Below are 20888 nucleotides of genomic sequence, written 5' to 3'. Positions count from 1 at the left end.
CCTACCACCACGATCTCTTGGCTGCTGCACAAGAACTGGAGAGATGAGCACTCTGGTTTTTCCAAGTGGCCTTGCCTTGCAATGGCTAGGCTGGAGTCCAGCTGAAAGTGGTTCTTAGCTGGGGCTGCTGCTGTTTGCTGCCTCCAGTACAGACAGATAATAATAATAATAATAATAATAATAATAATAATAATAATAATAATTTATTATTTATACCCCGCCCATCTGGCTGAGTTTCCCCAGCCACTCTGGGCGGCTCCCAATCAAGTGTTAAAAACAGTACAGCGTTAAATATTAAAAACTTCCCTGAACAGGGCTGCCTTCAGATGTCTTTTGAAGGTAGGATAGCTGCTTATTTCCTTCACATCTGAAGGAAGGGTGTTCCACAGGGTGGGCGCCACTACCAAGAAGGCCCTCTGTCTGGTTCCCTGTAACCTCACTTCTCGCAATGAGGGAACTCCCAGAAGGCCCTCGGCGCAGGATCTCAGTGTCCGGGCTGAACAATGGGGGTGGAGATGCTCCTTCAGGTATACAGGACCGAGATCATTTTTGCAGGTGTTCAATTGTAAGTCCACCTCATCCTGTTCCTGCATCATTCTGTGTTGGGTCTGCGAAAAAGTCCTCAGTGCATAGCACAAGGATGGAAGAATGAGGAAATCCCAACAAAAGAACAGTGGCAAGAGAAATTGATGACTTATGCAGAACTGGCTAAACTGACATACAAATTGCGAGACAAGGACAACTGTGACTTGAAGGAAGAATGGGAGCTTTTTACAAATTATTTAAAAAGACAACAAAATGAACTGGACTCCTTGGCAGGGTTTGAATAAACACACACAAATTTATTGGTTGATAACATGATAGATAATATAAGGATATGTACAAGTTTATAACATGCCGAGAACAACATGTGCTGAGAAATCAGAGAGAGGAGCTGAGGGAAGTCGGGGGGGGGGGGAGGGTTGGATGGGGGGGGGAAGGGGAGAAAAGATGAATATGATATGTTGTGAAAATGTGGTTTTGTAGGAATTGTTAATAAAAATAAAAAAGAAAAAAGAAAAAGTCCTCAGGGCAAAAACAGCCACAAAGAGGGAGAGGAAAGGAGGCTTGTTGTTGTTGTTTAGTCGTTTAGTCGTGTCCGACTCTTCGTGACCCCCTGGACCAGAGCACGCCAGGCACTCCTGTCTTCCACTGCCTCTCGCAGTTTGGTCAAACTCATGCTGGTAGCTTCGAGAACACTGTCCAACCATCTCGTCCTCTGCCGTCCCCTTCTCCTTGTGCCCTCCATCTTTCCCAACATCAGGGTCTTTTCCAGGGAGTCTTCTCTTCTCATGAGGTGGCCAAAGTATTGGAGCCTCAGCTTCACGATCTGTCCTTCCAGCCACAAAGAGGGAGAGGAGAGGAGGCAGGTGTGTATTTTTGCTCCCTACACACATCCCTTTGATTCAGCAATACCAGGCACGCCCTTGGAAAGGAACATCTTTCATTCCAGTATGTTCTGTACCTCAGAAGAACACTTGATGGAGAGTTCAGGCTTTTCTTCTGCCGCTCTAGAGGGGAGGACCCGAAACCAACGGATTTAAACAGCCAGAAAGGAGAGTCTGACTAAACATTCGGAAGAACTTTTCTGGCAACGAGAGCCGTTCAAGAGGGGAATGGGCTCCCTTAGAAGGTGGTGGGCTCTTCTTCCTTGGAGGCCTTTAAGCAGAAGTTGGATGGCCATCTGTCAGGGGTGCTTTAGCTGAGATCCCTGTGTTGTAGGCGGGTTGGGCTAGATGACCCTTGAGGTCCCTTCCATGATTCTGTGGTTTCCTCCAGGCAGCTGTGCCACACATTTGTAAACTGCCGGCATCCACCAAGCACTTTCCAAGCCCCGACTTGCCAGCTGGAAAGATAGAGGGTGACAAAACGTTGTTTCATGCTTCCCTTGATAAATGCCAGAGAGGGCTTTGCACACTGGCATGCACACAGATGGAGAGAAAAATCTCCTTCCCCCACCCTGCTGCTCCTATCTCTGGAGATTTCCAATCAGGAAAGGCTCTGTTTTTCACCTGAAGTGTGGGTCGCGTTGCACACAGATTCAACTCCAAGCCTTCCCTCTGTAAGTCTGTGTTAGGCTGCTTCTCCAGGGACAGAGGGCGGTCGCGGAAGGAGGCAAAGGTGGCTTGATGCCTTCAGGTGTGTCCAAGATGGGGCAACAGAGGAATGGAAGGGACAGGGAATGCTGTGTCTAGAGCACAGACTGAGCCAATATATTGAGGTGTAGTGGTTACAGCATCAGACCTCGACCTGGGAGAGACCTGGGTTCAAATTCCAACTTGCCCATGAAGCTCACAGGGTGACCATGGTCCAGTCACAGCCTTTCTGCCTAACCTACTCCAGAGGGTTGTTGTGGAGATTTCATGAGGAGGGGTAGAACCATGTACAGTGGTACCTTGGGTTAAGTACTTAATTCGTTCCAGAGGTCTGTTCTTAACCTGAAACTGTTCTTAACCTGAAGTACCACTTTAGCTAATGGGGCCTCCCACTGCTGATGTACCACCAGAGCACAATTTCTGTTCTCGTCCTGAAGCAAAGTTCTTAACCCAAGGTACTATTTCTGGGTTAATGGAGTCTGTAACCTGAAGCTATGTAAGCTGAAGCGCATGTAACCCGAGGTACCACTGTATTTGAAGATGTCTATCACATCACCTCTTGGGGCTTATCCATGTTTACCTACCTTTATGCTTTCCTTGCACTGTTCACACTTTCCCCATGAAAACCCACTCTCTAAAGCTGAACTGGAGCAAATGGCAATCCTCCGAAAACCCAAATTGTCATTTGTTGCACATCAGCTTTAAAGAGCAGGTTTTTGCAAGGAGAGCTCTGGGGTGCAGACATGGAGCTTTAAAGTCAAACATGGAGCTTTAGAGTAAGGACCTGTGCCTGGAAAGAGCAGGGCAAAAGGTAAGGGTGGCTAAGCCCTCAGTCTTCTGTAGGCGAAATGTGAGCTGTTGGGTGGCAGTGGTGGTGGTGCAAAGTCTGGTGTTTGAGATGCACTCTTTCCATGCATGGGAATCTGTTTGCTCCATTGCATGTCTCTGAGCTTCAATTGCTAAAGGCAGACCTTTAGAAGGTGGCAGATCGAAGGCAGATCTTTGACACTGTACTCTATGCAGAAACCAGCAGGTGTTTTTTTATTGGCCTCTTTTACCATCTGCAGAGTGGAAGCAATGCTAAAATTAATAGCAGCCAATATAGCAAAATGACAGAAGATGAAGGGAATGTCAGAAACCCCTGGAGCAGGCTGGGCTCCTTCTTTGCTCTTATCCACTGTCTGCAGTGAGTGTTCAAAAAAAAGTCTTCGCTAAGGACATCTCCTGCAGAATCAAGCTGAGAATGCATCCAATGGGGGGAAATAAATCCCTGATGATTCTTATATTGCCCACCGCTCAGGAAATAAGTCTTGTGCTGGAATTGGAGAACACGCTGAGTTCATTTTCACAGATGATCTGGTTCTGGTTGCCCTTTCATGTGGGGGTGTCCACCCTTGCTCAGCTTTCTCTGTGGATGTCGGGACAAACTGTTCTGGTTCCATGATGATCTAAGCCAGGACTGAGGAACTTGTGGACCTCCAGATGTTAAAAACAAAATAAAATTACACATCACTTGGGAAGACAGGCAAACTAATGCCAGTGTACTGGAAGAAGCAAAGATCACCAGCATCGAAGCAATGATTTTTCAGCATCAACTTCGTTGGACTGTTGTGTGCGTGCCTGATCATCGTCTTCCAAAGCAACTGCTCTATTCCGAACTTAAAAATGGAAAGCGTAATGCTGGTGGTCAACAAAAGAGGTTTAAAGACTCTCCCGAGGCAAATCTTTAAAAATGTAGGATAAACACCGACAACTGGGGAACACTGGCCTGCGAGCGCTCCAGTCGGAGAACAGCCTTTACCAAAGGTATAATGGGCTTTGAAGATGCTCAAACTCAGAACGCAAGGGAGAAATGTGCTAAGAGGAAGGCACGCTTGGCAAATCCACACCGTGATCAACTCCCTCCTGGAAACCTATGTCCCCACTGTGGAAGGACATGTGGATCCAGAATTGGCCTCCAAAGTCACTTACGGACTCACTGTTAAAACTGTGTTGATGGAAGACAATCTTACTACGAGTGATCGCAGAAGAAGAAGAAGACGAAGACGAAGACGAAGACGAAGAAGAAGAAGAAGAAGAAGAAGAAGAAGAAGAAGAAGAAGCCTTACAGCTCCCTTCATCCCTCACCATTGGCTATGCTGCCTGGGGCTGATGGGGTCCAGCAAGATTAGGAGGACCAGAGTTTTTCCTGCAGTCTAAATACAGGATGAACAGGTGTCTCAGGTTCAGCACTGGGAATCCCCTTCCCCCCAAAAAAACCTCCCAACAACTACTAATGAAGAGTTGATGTCCTTGTGAATTAACTATTTCTAGAGTCAACTTGACGCAGGTGGCGCTGTGGGTTAAACCACAGAGCCTAGGGCTTGCCAATCAGAAGGTCGGCAGTTTGAATCCCTGCAATGGGGTGAGCTCCTGTTGCTCTGTTCCTGCTCCTGCCAACCTAGCAGTTCGGAAGCACGTCAAAGTGCAAGTAGATAAATAGGTACCACTCCGGCGGGAAGGTAAATGGTGTTTCCATGTGCTGCCCTGGTTCGCCAGAAGCGGCTTAGTCATGCTGGCCATATGACCCGGAAGCTGTACGCCGGCTCCCTTGGCCAATAAAGCAAGATGAGCGCTGCAACCCCAGAGTCGTCCATGACTGGACCTAACAGTCAGAGTTCCCTTTACCTTTACCTAGAGTCAATTTGGCTGCAGAATTTGGGGCACGTTGATGCAGAATTTGGGGCACGTTGATGCAGAGTTTTTGGGACTACTATCTGCCATTGGAAGAAAAGGGCCTTTTCTGCCATGATCTTTCTGTTAACTGCCTGCTCAGTACAAATGCAGCACACATTTTGAGTAGGTGGCCGAGAGGAGAAGGAGGACACACAAAAAGTCACAGATGTTCTTCATGCCAAAAATCTTGTGTCCCCTCCCCCCCCCCTTTGCCTAGCCTGCAAAAGGCTTGGCATGTGGAGAAGCTGGACCCTGGATCCATCCTGGGACAGTTATGGAGCCAAAAGCATTTCCTTGGAGCAGCAAACACACCCCAGTTAACAAACAGCTGCAACAGTCTCCACAGCTGGTTTGGACATATTGACCTTTAGAGAATAGACCCAGCCAGCCCTGATCACTTCTCTTGCTCCACACTGGTGACCAATGATGCACTCTTGCACCAAAAAGCCTTTAAATTTACAGATGGGGTAGACCTGACCTCTGTTTTATAGACCAGCCAGCATCACCTTCCAAGAAGGGAAACCATCACATAACATGAGTGCCACTCTCTGGTTTCCATCTCACTGTGGTTTCCATCTCCCCCGATTTCTGTGCTGTATAGGGACTGCCCATTAGCATCAGCCTGGCATCCACAATGGCTGATGATGCCCAGAGCCAGGGTGAGGGCAGCTCCCAGAACCAGTTCAAGACTAATGTTCTTCTGTTCCATCATCTTAAGTCTCCCACAGCAAGTGCTAGTCACTGACTTCCTGAATACTGTGTTCCTAACATGCCCATTATTCTGACCAGCCAGGTGTTCCATACTGAAAGCCTGCCATCCCTTAGGATGTTTGACGTTGCTACATAGAGAGTTAAGGATCAGACTCTTTCAGGCTGAAGCCGTTCATTTTTAAAGAAAGCTACAATCAAGCTGCCTTCTACCAACTCTGACCATTGCCCTATTTTGGCCAGTATTACCTGCACTGACTGGCAGCGGGTGTCCAGGGTCTCAGGCACAGAGAGGCCTTTCCCATGACCTGCTTCTGGGTCCTCTTTAATGGGAGATGCCAGGATTTGAAACTGGAACCTTCAGCACATAAAGCAGGTTGTCATCGCCCCAGATCAGGACTCTGGAGGCAGAGTTCTCCAGCAATTCCTCTTTAGAGGAGGAAGAGATGAGTCCACTTCCTAATTTGCCGCATATAGGTTTGGGGGCTCCAGAAGCCCGCTTCCTTCCCTTCAGCCCCAATGAGACACCTCTGCTACCAGACTCTTGGGAGACCAAGAAAGTCCCAGGAAGAGATTTCCACAGCTGAAAACACCATTACCATTACTTCAAGGGAACCAGTGGCTGTGAAAGAAAACACCAGTTCTTTAACTTGCCAGGGGAATTTTTTTAAGTGGTGAGGCCTCCATACTTAGCCCTGCTATAAAACCCAGGTCTTGCTGAGGCAACTTGTATGCCTGACCTCAACTGCAAGAGTGCTATCCATGGTGCTGAATGCCCACACTTCTTGCCTTCCAAGAAGTTGACCCATCACTTTCCTTGGCCCATCACCCCTTTGCAGTGGTGGGCATCCTTGCAGACCATTGCACAGCTGCTCTGCCCCCAGCTATGGTCCTACCCCGCTTGAAAGTGGTTTGAGAGGAGGCATCACTTCCTATAGGACGCGGGTGGTGCTGTGGGTTAAACCACAGAGCCTAGCACTTGCCGATCAGAAGGTCTGTGGTTCGAATCCCCGTGATGGGGTGAGCTCCCATTGCTCGGTCCCTGCCAACCTAGCAGTTCTAAAGCATGTCAAAGTGCAAGTAGATAAATAGGTACCACTCCAGCGGGAAGGTAAACGGCGTTTCCGTGTGCTGCTCTGGTTTGCCAGAAGCGGCTTAGTCATGCTGGCCACATGACCCGGAAGCTGTACGCCGGCTCCCTTGGCCAATAAAGCGAGATGAGCGCCGCAACCCCAGAGTCGGCCACGACTGGACCTAATGGTCAGGGGTCCCTTTACCTTTACCTTATAGGGTTGTGGGTCAGGCTGGATGATGCTTGGGTCTTTTCCAAGCCAATCCAGAAATGTTTCGAATCCAGCAGAAGAGGCTGCCAAACCAGTCATACCAGTTCCTTTGTTAAGGTAATGGCTTTGGCTGGCCAGTTAAGTTCTGCCATTTACTATATCCAAAGAGGCTGCTCTGTTGCCATAGAGACAAATGGGTGGGCCTTTTCCCGCCTCACCTGGCGGGATGCCAAGTCATCCTAGGAAAGGAGCCAGAAAGGAGTTCTGTGTGTTTGTGAGAGAGTTTTGGCTGATTCTGGATGCTGGGGAGACAGAGGCATGTCTTGCTGTGTGCTAGACCCAAAGCTATGGCTTGGGGCTCCCCTGGAAAATTAATGGGGAGATAAGAGCTCTTGCTGTGTGAATGCTGTACTCTTATGTTCAGGTTGTATATATATGCAAAAAATAATAAAGCTTATTTTCTCCTGCTCTGGAGGGTAGGACTCAAACAAAGGCTTCAAGTTGCAAGAAAGGAGATTACGACTAAACATCAGGAATAACTTTCTGACAGTAAAAGCTGTTTAACAGTAGAATTGTCTCCCATGGGAGGTTGCAGACTCCTTTTTCGGAGGTTTTTAAGCAGAGGTTGGGTGGCCACCTACAATGGATGCTTTAGCTGAGATTCCTGCATTGGACTAGATGAGTCGAACTCTACAATTCTATGGTTCTATGTTCTGATGATGTGACTTTTGCTGTCATTGTGATATTCAGATTATTTTTCAGCTGCTGTTTGGTTAACAGGGTTTTATAGATTGCAACTGCTTTATCAATGACTTGTTAACTATTCCGCACGATTTATGCTGCATTTCTGATGTTGATGTTGTTTATTGTTTGTAAGCCGCCTTGAGATTCATTTGAACGAAAAGCAGCAGAAAAATGCAATAAAATAATATCAATCAAACCAGTGACCTTCATTCCAATAGACACTAATCTCTAGGAAACCCTGGAGTTGCGCGACACTTGGCGACTGGGCGCACGCGAAAATACATTTCTTTCATCCCACTGTCTCCTTCCATCGAGGCTTCGGAAACACTTTAAAAGTCAGGCAGACCTGTTTACCAGAGTATCAAAAGCAGGAAGAGTATTCACACCGCAAGTGGCAATCCCTCTTTCAAACCGTCTCCAGCTCTCTTGACAAAATGGGCTTACTCTTTTGCGCAAGCCTTGACCCCCACAAAAGCCGTTAAAAACGCACAGCTGGTTGAAAACTGCTTCCAACACTTTCTTCCTCCATGTGTGTCTAAATCCTCCAGAGTCACAGGGCTGAAATCCGAACACAACATGTTGATGTTAAATGAGGAAACTCTCGTTTCCTCAATGCCAGAGCCCTGATGAAAACGCTCCCTGAGAAATCTGCAAGAGGGAACTATGAACAGATGTCCTTTTAGCTACGCAAACAAGGAGAGAATTGAAATCATCGTGGCTGCCAACCTTCCACAAATCTCTACACTTCCTTCATTCCCCCCCCTCCATTTGTTTTGCTTTCCTGGTCTAACCATTGCAAATACATTGTTTTCACTTCTGCAAAAGAAAATCCCCACAAGCAATTTTTTTTTTTTTGCTTCGTTCTTTCTTTCTTAACCTTTCCATCCCTTCACACTGAAATGTGAGGAGTCTTTTGTATTGCACAAAAGAAAAAAAGTCCTGACCTTAAAGAAATTGGACTTTCACCAGGAAATAGCAGGGGGATTTCAGTAAGTCACGCCAAACCTCGCCTCAGTTTCGCTGTCTTTAGAGGGGGACTTTGAAGGAAATCTTTCAGAATAAATCCTGATAAAAAGAAAGAGATGTTGTGGGCAGGTGGTTAACCTGTCTGGGAATTAGCTAAACAGCCTGTTCCATAATGCGTCACACTCTCCTCGAAGGAGCAAATTTGTAGCCTGGACTGAGACAGCCTTGCCATAGCCTAGTAGCCTTCTAACTAGATTACTGTAATCCAATTTACATGGGGCTGCCCTTGAAGACAGTATTGCTAATCAGCTTTGCAAGGTCTACTGTGCCCTCTGTTGGAAGACAGAGGAGAAATGTGACCTTGTTAATTCTCCTTGACCTCTCAGCGGCTTTCGATACCATCAGCCATGTGATCCTTCTGGAGTGACTGTCCGAGTTAGGGGTGCAGGGCCGGATTTAGGTTTGATGAGACCCTAAGCTACTGAACGTAATGGGGCCCTTTATATGTCCAGCTGTCCTTTGTCAACAACAAATGGTTGCTGGTTTTTGTGTGTTGAATATATGCTATATGGTAATTTATGGACCTAATAGGTATCTAAAGCCATTTGCACATGTTGCCACGCAACCCATCCATGCAGAATTTAGGCACCCTATATATAGAAATGGGCAAACCAGTGATATTTTTGGGAGCAGGCTAGCAGATGGGGCCCATTACTTACATCATAGGAGCCTACACAACACAAAACACTGTTGCTGCATGTAGGTTTTATTTTATTTGTTTTTTAACTTATATTTTGGAAATGTACATCCAGGTTTGTTTTTTCTTTAAACTTTTTTGGGGCCCCCAAGAAAGTGGGGCCCTAAATGATAGCTTGTTTAGCTTATATGTAAATCCGGTACTGTAAGGGTGGGTAGCACCGCACCGCTTTGCAGCGATTCTGGTCCTACTTGGGTGGTTGTTTCCAGAGGGTGACGCTTGGGGAGTGTTATTCCACCCAATGGAGACTTCAGGGTTTGATTTTATTCCCTGTCAAATCCCTAAGCCTAACATCTACATGAAACGACTGAATTGGGTTATCCAGAGTTTTGGAGTATGTTTAGGGAAGTTTTTAATATTTAATGCTGTATTGTTTTTAACACTCGATTGTGAGCCGCCCAGAGTGGCTGGGGAAACTCAGCCAGATGGGAGGGGTATAAATAATTTATTATTATTATTATTATTATTATTATTATTATTATTTTGTAAGTAATATGCTGATGGGACATGGGTGGCGCTGTGAGTTAAACCACAGAGCCTAGGGCTTGCCAATCAGAAGGTCGGCGGTTCGAATCCCCACGACGGGGTGAGCTCCTGTTGCTCGGTCCCTGCTCCTGCCATCGAAGTGCGAGTAGATAAATAGGTACTACTCCAGCAGGAAGGTAAATGGCGTTTCCGTGCACTGCTTTGGTTTGCCAGAAGCGGCTTAGTCATGCTGGCCACATGACCCGGAAGCTGTACGCCGGCTCCCTCGGCCAATAAAGCGAGATGAGCGCCGCAATCCCAGAGTCGGCCACGACTGGACCTAATGGTCAGGGGTCCCTTTACCTTTACCTTTAATATGCTGATGACCCACAGCGGGGGGTTGGGAGGCCTTGGGAATGCCCCACTTACCATCCCTACAAGTGGCTTCTCAATGGCCAGGAACTTCCGATACAAAGTTCTCAAAGACTTCTCAACAAGAGAAAGACATTCCAGATAAAATGGGGCAGCAGCAGACCAGAAACTAAGGGGCAGTAAACAAAACTTCTTTTTCTTTCATTTTTAACGAAGAGAGTGAATTTGTACATAACTGTAGTGAGTTTTAGGAAATAGTCCTCCCTTGTGACACTAGGGATGGAGCAGAAATTTGTTCAGAAATTTGCATTCTAACACAAAGTGACCTAATTCAAACTTCCCAAACCAACTCGCAAACCGAAAGGCAGCCATACGCTTCTCCAAATTTTGCAATGCAGTTCTCTAAACAAAAACAAAAAAAGTGTACGGAATTTAAATCTGTTCCCACACACCTCTTTCTTTCCACCAACTTCCCATTTTTCATATGCACATCTTTCGTATTGGCTTATATTAACATAATTTCTAACATTCACATCTCAATTTATTTTCAGTTTTTCATTACACTCCCGCCCTGTGCCTCCAAAAAAAACTTTGAGACAATATGGAAGTATTTATCTGAGCATCTTTCTTTTTTTTGTAAGAATCGTATTAAGAAAAAATTGCTTGCAATATTAAGCAAATTGCATTAAAAATATTAGTAGAAATGTTCATGAATATTCGTACACATTTTTGTGCAGACAAACTTAATACGGGAGAAATTATTAAGACTAAACTTAATACAGGAGAAATGAGAACGTAATATGGGAGAAATAAGACACTGAGAGATACCAAAACAGACATTTTCATCCACACTACTTTTAAATCAAAATATCTAATTGGGCAAACATTCAGTTCAAGCTCATGGAACCTTTTGATATTTGAAGGACCTTTTCGTAAGGGGAAACGGTTATGTGGGAGAGATGAAGAACTAATTTAGGAGAGCAAAGCATTATTTAAAGGGGTAAGCTGCAGTTGTGGTGATTTTGGATCACAAGCCATCTGACTTAAGTGAAGGGATCCGGTTACATATTCCCGTCCCCCTCGTCCCCCCCAAAAAAGAGAAAAAGAAAACCACTCTTCTTCTCAGCCAAAGTGCTGAGAAAAAACTTCAACCAAGAATATAAAAAAGAAATATTTTCAAATATCTAAAGGGCTGTCACATGGAAGATGAAGCAAGCTTGTTTTTGTGCTACACCGGAGGCAAGGACCTGAACCGATAGATTCAAGAAAGACGATTCCAATGAAACATTGGGAAGAACTTTCGGAGGGTAAGAACTAATTGACAGTGGAATGGACTTTGGAGATTTCTTCCTCCTTGGAGGTTTTTAAACAGAGGTAAGGGATTTTTTTAAGCTCTGTTACCTGCTCTAGATGACCCTTCCAGCTCAACAATTCCATGATTCTGTGAAATTTGACAGTAGAGAGTCCTTGGATGGGTCCATCAGTCAATGCCAAAGGGACCAGGAATGAGAGGGTTGGATCTAGAAGTGATAGCATTGCCTACTAAGATGCTTTGCACACTGGACTAGGACCTTTGGTCCATGTGACCTAGCATCGTCTTCTGTGGGACAAAACAGTTCTTCAAAATCATCCTCCTATTAGTTATAAAGGTAAAGGGACCCCTGACCATTAGGTCCAGTTGTGACCGACTCTGGGGTTGCGACGCTCATCTCGCTTTATTGGCTGAGGGAGCCGGTGTACAGCTTCCGGGTCATGTGGCCAGCATGACCAAGCCGTGTCTGGCAAACCAGCGCAGCACACGGAAACGCCGTTTACCTTCCCACCGGAGTGGTACCTATTTATCTACTTGCACTTTGACGTGCTTTCGAACTGCTAGGTTGGCAGGAGCAGGGACCGAGCAACGGGAGCTCACCCCGTTGTGGGGATTTGAACCGCCGACCTTCTGATCAGCAAGTCCTAGGCTCTGTGGTTTAGTTATACATAACAGTATATACTTTTTGATGCATGTCATTGTTAGATTTTCGACTGAATGTGTGTTTTTTTTGTAAGTTATTCGACATCCCTGGATGAAAGTGTGATCATAAAGAATGGGGGGGGGGGAATAAAAATAAAAATAAAATAAAATAGAAAACAGTTCTTCAACATCCCCAAGGAAATGGACTTTCCTAGCACTGCTCTCTGAGATTTCTGCCATAAATGCCAAAGGATTGAACTAATATACAAAGCATGTGTCTTGCCTCAAGCTATCCTCTCTTCTGATAGTGGCAGCCTTGGCCTGAGATTTGAAGGGCTGTTGGCCGTGCTGTTCTCAGTGAGATCCCTTGAACCCCTGAGAGGCAGGGGATGGAAATGGAAAATCATTTCCTGCTTTGTCTAAACGTCTTAGGTGCTTCAGGCAAAGTGGGAATGCAAAGTTGGAATGCTGAAATACCGGGGGGGGGGGGGTATATTGGGACACCAACAAATGCCCAATGTTACCATTTTCTATAGCAGGGGTCAGCAAGGCATGGGCCGGATCACTCCCACAGAGATACTCCATGGGTTGGGCCGGTGAACCGCGATGCCGGAAATTGTGTCTGCTTATGTCCACGGCGCCGGAAATCGCTTCTGTGCATGCCCAGACGCCGAAAATTATGTCTGTGCAGAAGCGATTTCCAGCGTCTGGGTATATAATAATAATAATAATAATAATAATAATAATAATAATAATTTATTATTTATACCCTGCCCATCTAGCTGGGTTTCCCTAGCCACTCTGGGCAGCTTCCAACAAAACAGTAAAATACAATAACCTATTAAACTTTAAAAGCTTCCCTAAACAGGGCTGCCTTCAGATGTCTTCTAGAAGTTTGGTAATTATTTTTCTCTTTGACATCTGGTGGGAGGGCATTCCACAGGGCGGGCGCCACCACCGAGAAGGCCCTCTGCCTGGTTCCCTGTAACTTGGCTTCTCGCAGCAAGGGAACCACCAGAAGGCCCTTGGAGCTGGACCTCAGTGTCCGGACTGAACGATGGGGGTGGAGACGCTCCTTCAGGTATACAGGACCGAGGCTGTTTAGGGCTTTAAAGGTCAGCACCAACACTTTGAATTGTGCTCGGAAATGTACTGGGAGCCAGTGTAGGTCTCTATGTAAGCAATTTCCAGAGCCGCGGAAGAGAGTCCCTTCCACTGGTTTAGTGCAGCGCGCAGGGACTCATCAAGTGGGCGGCTCAGTTTGGGAACAGCTCAGGGGCCGGTTAAACGGCTGCTATGGGCCGCTTCTGGCCCATGGGCCACAGGTTGGGGACCCTTTTCTTTCCCTTTTGGACACCAACCCCAAATCTCTAGCTCCTGTGAGGCCACCAGGATCAGGATCAGGCCAGCCCATCATCACATGAATCCTAGAATAGATGGAGGTGAGATGGAAAATCAGCTTACCTACAGTGAGGAAAATGCCAGTCTCCTGGGTCCACCCTTCAGAGAAATTGATCCTGGGCTATATCAACAGCTGCTCAGAGTTGGCCAACTGCGTTTGAATGAAACCAGCATTTCTTATGAGGACTGCTGAAGTGCCCTCCGCTGGTACTGGCATCTCAGTGAGGAAGTGGCTTTATTATTCTAAGAAATTGTGGTGAAGTCTTCCTTCCTTCCACAGCTGTCATGCAAAGTCAGCTGCATCAGCCATCGCAGGGATGTCGTCTCACTTCTACAAAAAGAGGCTATGGTCAGCATCTTTGCTGCAAGGGGCAAGTTCTGGCCTCGTCGGACAGCAAGCAGGGTTCTTTGGGTCACCAACCAGTTGTCCACACCAGAAGACACAGCCAATGTTTACACTGGGCGGGGGATTTAGGGCACAATATTCAATTTTCAGAATTGGGAAAGGTTATGGGAAATTGATTTGAAATTCTCGGCATGTTGTATGTTGACCTAATGGTCAGGGGTCCCTTTACCTTTACTTTAAGTTAGCTAAAATGTATAAGACAAGTACAAATACCTGCTGGAAATGCAAAGAAAATATGCTGCCGCCGGAGCACGATTTCTGTTCTCATCCTGAAGCAAAGTTCTTAACCTGAAGCACTATTTCTGGGTTAGCGGAGTCTGTAACCTGAAGCATATGTAACCTGAGGTACCACTGTATATAGAAACATAATAAGACATTAAACACGAAGGAAAAAAATTTCCCTCTACAGGGCTGCGTTCAGATGTCTTCTAAAAGTTGTATAGTTACTTATCTCCTTGGCTCGGGGGTCTCATAACTCCATACCCTCCAACATTTATCCAATGAAAATAGGGATGTCCTATGGAAAAGGTGGGAAATTCTGGGATCAAATCAGAAACCAGGACGGCTTCTGTAAATCTGGAACGGCCCCTGGAAAATAGCAACACTTGAAAGGTCTGCAAAAGTATGTATATTAGGAGGGAATCTGTTATGTACTGAGTTGAATAGGATCCAAAAGGCAGCAGTCTAATTGGTCCTAGAACAATAGGGTCCAGAATGCAACAGTCTGATTGGTCCTAGCACAATAGGGTCCAGAATGCAGCAGTCTGATTGGTCCACAGGAGCTACCCAATCCAGCTCCAGGTGGAAGTGAATCCGCAACCTGATTGGCCTACAGGTGAATCCCGTAATTAGCCAATCACGTGGGGCGCATTGTGTAAATAATGTGCAGTGGTACCTCGGGTTACATACGCTTCAGGTTACAGACGCTTCAGGTTACAGACTCCGCTAACCCAGAAATAGTACCTCGGGTTAAGAACTTTGCTTCAGGATGAGAACAGAAATCGTGCTCCGGCGGCGCGGCAGCAGCAGGAGGCCCCATTAGCTAAAGTGGTACCTCAGGTTAAGAACAGTTTCAGGTTAAGAACGGACCTCCAGAACGAATTAAGTACTTAACCCGAGGTACCACTGTATATAAAGCAGACATTCTGGGGGAACTTCCATTCCTCCTCACCACTATGAGCTGAATGAAAAGTATATTTCAGATTCACACTAAAACGCTGGTGAGATTTCCTGAGGACTTTGAGAAGAAGGGGAGGGGGAACGATTCATGACCTGATGTGGAGAGCTGAACTTAAGGCTGGGGAAATGAGAAACTGCATCTGGCAGAGTCACCCCTCCCTAAACAGCAGCCAGAGGCTCTGGAGAGTGGCTGCTAGTCTGAGTAAATCCTGGGCTGCGTAGGAAACAGGCTGGCCTGATAGAAGGCCGGCTTCCTGCGTTCTCTCTGCGACAAGGCTGACTCTGGTGCCAGCATTTGAGAAACCCACCAGATGCACAACCAATGCTTTCCGCTTTCTCCAACCAATGACGACTACAGGATGCTAGAAACCTCCAGGAATAGAAACTTTTCCTTTTCCTTTTTTTGCTGAAGAATGTCATGAGTCATACACGAGGATGTATTTGGGGCAGTTAATGTCTGAGATCCTGGACAGACACAGCAAGACAGCAGAAAATAAGGAGCAAGGTGGACCAATAGTCTGTTTCAGTGTAACACCGCTCCCTCTGTTCTTATGGCAATGACTTTTCCAGCATCTTGACATCTCCCTCTGCCATAGCTGTCAACTTACAGATTTGAAAATAAGGGACCAGCAGCCTTGAAAATAAGGGACCAGCAGCCCAAATAAGGGATTTTAGTCAACCAGCTGAAATACGAAGTTAAAAGGGACCAGATAATTTGGGAGAGCAGCGCCGGTTTTTAGCCCTTCGTTTCCAGAGGTTGCTGCTCAAGACACCAGCTGATGAAACACTGCAATTAAATAACTACAAGCAGCAACCACTTTTCGCGCAAAATGAAGTCCAAGCTACGAAGATGCTGCTGCAGTTCTGTATCTTTTCTCTTGTGCTCCATCTGCAGCTCTCAATTCCATCAGGCGGGGAGGGAGGAGGGGGGGAAATAGCGCCCGAAGCAAACCCTCAGATCAGACCATCTATGCTAGTCTACCACTACAAATCTATGGGAGAAGCGCTTGCGGTCCTTCCCTTGTAGCCCTTGGAACACCTGCCCGCGCCTCCGCCTCCTCCTCTTCCTCCTCTCTTTGAACTGCTTTCTCTATGGTTGCCCTCGCTCTCCTCTCAAGGCTCCTCAGCTGCCCATCTTATCCGGGTCCTTCGGCGGCACAGCCGCAGTACGGCCTAGCGGAAGCGGGAGCAGCGGCAACGGGCAGAGGGGAAGCCCCAGGCAGAGACGCTCGGTTTGGCGGCCGCGAGGAGGATGACAGCGGAAGGGCCCGAGGCTCCCGCCGGTCCCGGTGGGGAGGGGCTCCCAGGGGCTGAGGCTGGTGAGAGGAGGCCGGAAGGGGGCGGGCTGGGCAGCCAAACAACACAATTGGAGCCTCCCTCCTCCCTGGCCGGCAGGGAGGGAGGGAGAGGAGCTGCTTCCTTAGAAACCTGGGAAATTTAAGGGACATCCATCAATAAGGGACAGCAGCGGGACATGGCGCTGGGATAAGGGACTGTCTCTCCAAATAAGGGACGCTTGACAGCTATGCCCTCGGCCCCATCCTTTTAGCCATAGATGCTGGAACTGAACTGGGAATCTTTCTGCATGGAGAGGTGGGGGAACTTTTCTGACCCAAGGGCCACTTTTCCCATTTGCCAAGTGTCCGGGGGCCATGTTTCAGCAGAGGGCGTGACCAAACCAAAGATGGGCGTGGCCACACCCATAAATCGCACACAGGACACGCAAGAAATAAAAACGCCCTCATAGATTTTGGGCACAATATTGAATTGGAAGCATGGATAAAATTATGGAACGAGAGTTCCAGATACACTGGATGTAGGGCTTTGAAAGAGAACTTATTAAAAATGATTTACAGATGGCATTTAACGCCAACAAAATTGGCTAAAATGTACAGGAAGAGGGATAGAAGATGTTGGAAATGTAAAGAAGTAGACGGAGAATATTATCACATGTGGTGGACCTGTGACAAGGTGAAAAAATTCTGGGAGTTAATTTATACTGAGCTTAAACAGATATTTAAGTATGCCTCTCCCAAAAGACCGGAGGCTTTTCTGCTCGGTCTAATGGAAGGAAAATTAAAATAAAAGACCGAAGACTATTTATGTATGCCACAGCTGCCGCAAGGATTCTACTGGCCCAAAAATGGAAAAACCAATACATACCTACTATAACGGGGTGGCAGATGAAGATGACAGACTTTGTGGAATTTGCCAAATTGACAGGAAGGATCCGGGACCAGGATGACCAGAGATACCTGAATAAATTTATTGAGTACAGTGGTACCTCGGGTTACATACACTTCAGGTTACAGACTCCGCTAACCCAGAAATAGCACCTCGAGTTAAGAACTTTGCTTCAGGATGAGAACAGAAATTGTGCTCTGGCAACACGGCGGCAGCAGGAGGCCCCATTAGCTAAAGTGGTACCTCAGGTTAAGAACAGTTTCAGGTTATGAACGGACCTCCGGAATGAATTAAGTACTTAACCTGAGGTACCACTGTATTTAAAGGAGAACTGTAAAAGCTTAAAGACTCTAGCAGGACTGAAGTATAATGGAGTATAATGTAACCTATAATGTAAAATAGTAGAGATGTAAGAATAAAATACGCGATAAAAATGCGACAGGTGATACCAATTGAAGGGATGGAGGGAAGTCAGGACTTGGCAGAGTCAAAGGGTATATATTTTGACAAATGTATGGATGTTGGGAAAAGGTTATTTAAAGAAAACAATAAAAATTTATTTGAAAAAATAAATAAATGCAATTCCAGGCCCAAAAAAAGAAAAGAAAAAAGAAATAAAACCGCTCTCGTGATTTCTGCATTGCAGAGGGTTGGACTAGATGAGCCCTGGAGTCCCTTCTAACTCTACAATTCTATGGTTCTATGAAACACAGATATGCATGCTCACATACATGAGTATGCACACTAATTCCCCACCCCGTCACACAATAGTGGTTGGGTGGAGGGAGGGGGAATAAATTTAAAAGCTGCCTTGGGAAATTTTATTTATTTATACATACATACATACATACATACATAGGGACACAGGTGGCGCTGTGAGTTAAATCACAGAGCCTAGGACTTGCCGATCAAAAGGTCGGTGGTTTGAATCACCACGACGGGGTGAGCTCCCGTTGCTCGGTCCCTGCTCCTGCCAACGTAGCAGTTCGAAAGCACCTCAAAGTGCAAGTAGATAAATAGGTACCACTCCAGCGGGAAGGTAAACGGCGTTTCCATACACTGCTCTGGTTCGCCAGAAGCGGCTTAGTCATGCTGGCCACGTGACCCGGAAGCTGTACGCCGGCTCCCTCGGCCAGTAAAGCGAGATGAGCGCCGCAACCCCAGAGTTGGCCACGACTGGACCTAATGGTCAGGGGTCCCTTTACCTTTACCTACATACATACCCCGCCCAACCGGCTGGGTTTCCCCAGCCACTCTGGGCGGCTCCCAACAGAATATTAAAAACAGAATAAAACAGGCACAGGCAAACTCGGCCCTCCTGATGTTTTGGGACTACAATTCCCATCATCCCTGACCACTGGTCCTGTTATCTAGGATCATGGGAGTTGTAGTCCCAAAACATCTGGAGGGCCGAGTTTGCCTATGCCTGGAATAAAACATCAGTCATTAAAAACTTCCCTAAACAGGGCTGCCTTCAGATGTCTTCTAAAAGTCAGATAGTTGTTTATTTCATTGACATCTGATGGGAGGGCATTCCACAGGGTGGGCACACCACTGAGAAGGCCCTGTGCCTGGTTCCCTATAACCTCGTTTCTCGCAGGGAGGGAGCCGCCAGAAGGCCCTCAGCGCTGGACCTCAGTGTCTGGGCAGAACGATGGGAGTGGAGACGCTCCTTCAGGTCTACTGGGCCGGGATTCATTCAATAATAAATTCAAACATCAGGAAAGCCCTTCTGGAGCACCCCAAGTCCATATCTAGTCCCAAAATGGCTGTTCAAGTGACCAATGGAAGCCCCAAAGTAAGGCTTGAAGTTAGCTGACATTGAGGCTTCTTTATTTAAAGATAAGTTTCTAGTCCTTAAGGTGGGGAAAGTTTACTTAGAAGTGTGTCAACAATTCCTTTGGACATCTCAGGAGAAGCCCATGAGTGACTGCATAAGATTCCCAGTGATTTCGGGGCAGGGGTGGAGCTCGTAGCACTTTGCTCATATCTAACAAGTTAAAGAAGGTAAATGAGTAATATATCTATTTTAAAATAAATGGCAGAAGGTGGACTAAATGACCTATTGGTGCTCCCAGTTCTGTGATTCTCTGTTGCGAAAGCAGCTCCAAAGCCAGGCACTCTGGACCCTGGTGGAAAACGCCTTCGCAACACCTGCTTGTCTCAGCTTTCAGTAGGGAAATGGTTTTTGGATTACACAGCGCAGTGAAGTCACTGCGTCTCTGTGGTGCGCACACCCCTTCCAGAGGTTTATTGCCGATTAAACTATTTCACAACCACATAGAACTTCAGAACAGGAGAAAATGTGCTTGCTTGGCGTTTGAAGTTCAGCTCTGCAGAAAGCGGGGGCAGAAAAGGAGAACAGAATCCAAGGCGAACAGATGTCAGAGCTGAATGCTGAAGCATAATCTACGTTGCCGGGTGGGGTGGGGACTCCCCCAGATTCTCCTCTGCAAAGCCGGGTGGCAAATATTTTTCTGGCCGCATTTTATTCTCAACATCTACACCTGGCTTCCAGCGCATTTTTAACAGCAGACCACATTTGATGGTATCAGCTAACTATTTGAAATGGCATTGAGTCAACTATTCTGTGCTAACTTCATTTGCACAACCAATCAGGAGACAAGCCTTTTTAAATACCAGAATTCAATTCTGAAACCCAAATATATATATTTGGCAGGGGGAGAATCCAAACCCAAGACTGAGATGGCCTCGTTTCAAACATCCATTCTCTTTCTTTCCATCTGAGCAAAACTGGCCTTGCCAAACTGACAGAACAACTAAGCACTTCCAGAGGGCTCTCTTTCGAACCAGCCCCTCAAGTTCTACAAGTTTTAGCTGACTCTAAACACAGAGTTTGCTAGATGAAAGCAAAACAGGAGAAGGAAATACCTTTGGGATTAGTTGAATTTTCCACCGCTTCTGCCTCGTAGCTCACACTTTTCTTCCCCACGAGAAAGAGAAGCTGCACCGATCTCTCCAAACCGTTGCATCAAGGCAGCAAGGAACATTTCCAAGCTCTTTTCAAGGAGCTGGTAACAGAGAAAGTCCTTCAGCAGAGGCGATGCCCTTTGCACATGCTCAGAAAGCGTTTGGGACTCCTCTTCATCCTCAGAAGTGGCTGCTCCCAGGACACACAGATCCTCTAAACTGAAGTCATGAAGGCACAACGTGCGCATTTCATCTCCCTTTTAAAGAACAGAGGAAGAGAAGAAGACGAAAGGAAACAAACAAGCCCCACCAGAATATCAGGATGAGAAATTTGGCAGGGATTCCTTCCCTTAAATCAGCAGCTGGAAGGAGAGGGTGTAACCCACTGACCTAGGAAAGCTGGCGAACAGCCTGCTGGAAAGTCATAGGCTAATAAGTGCTGGTAGTGGGAAGAACCCATTGCCAGACTTTTCTCTCTCTTTTTTAGCACACCGGGATTTTGCTCGGGGCACTGTTCAGAAAAATCAAAGGAACTGAGGTCTTTGGAAGAGAGGCTGGTCTGTTTTATCTGATGAAGGTGTAACAGGCAGCACTCTGCAGGTGGGGACATCATTGGGGGGGGAGGGACTATTCAGGTTAAAGGGGTCTCCGTACAAGAGTTAGAACATAAGAACATAAGATGGGTTTG

General features: G+C 46.6%; 1 protein-coding gene across 3 annotated transcripts in view; it reads right to left on the bottom strand.

Annotated features, from left to right (window-relative positions):
- The window catches only part of CMKLR1 (chemerin chemokine-like receptor 1), a 40728-nt gene extending 20098 nt beyond the window's left edge, over positions 1-20630 (bottom strand). The window contains exon 1 of one of the 3 annotated variants that reach the window (XM_081017509.1): positions 20162-20630. The gene's annotated coding sequence lies outside the window, so the exon portion shown is untranslated. Of the gene's footprint in view, positions 1-13563; positions 13719-20161 lie in introns of those variants that run through there. The other 2 variants (XM_081017510.1, XM_081017508.1) reach the window with 2 other exon arrangements.
- Between the last annotated feature and the right edge of the window lie 258 nt (positions 20631-20888).

The sequence above is a fragment of the Podarcis pityusensis genome (genome assembly GCF_964106645.2).
Source record: "Podarcis pityusensis genome assembly, chromosome: 8".
Taxonomy (NCBI): Eukaryota; Metazoa; Chordata; class Lepidosauria; order Squamata; family Lacertidae; genus Podarcis; species Podarcis pityusensis.
Note: the sequence above shows the minus strand (reverse complement) of the source record. Positions and strands in the feature narration are given on the sequence as shown.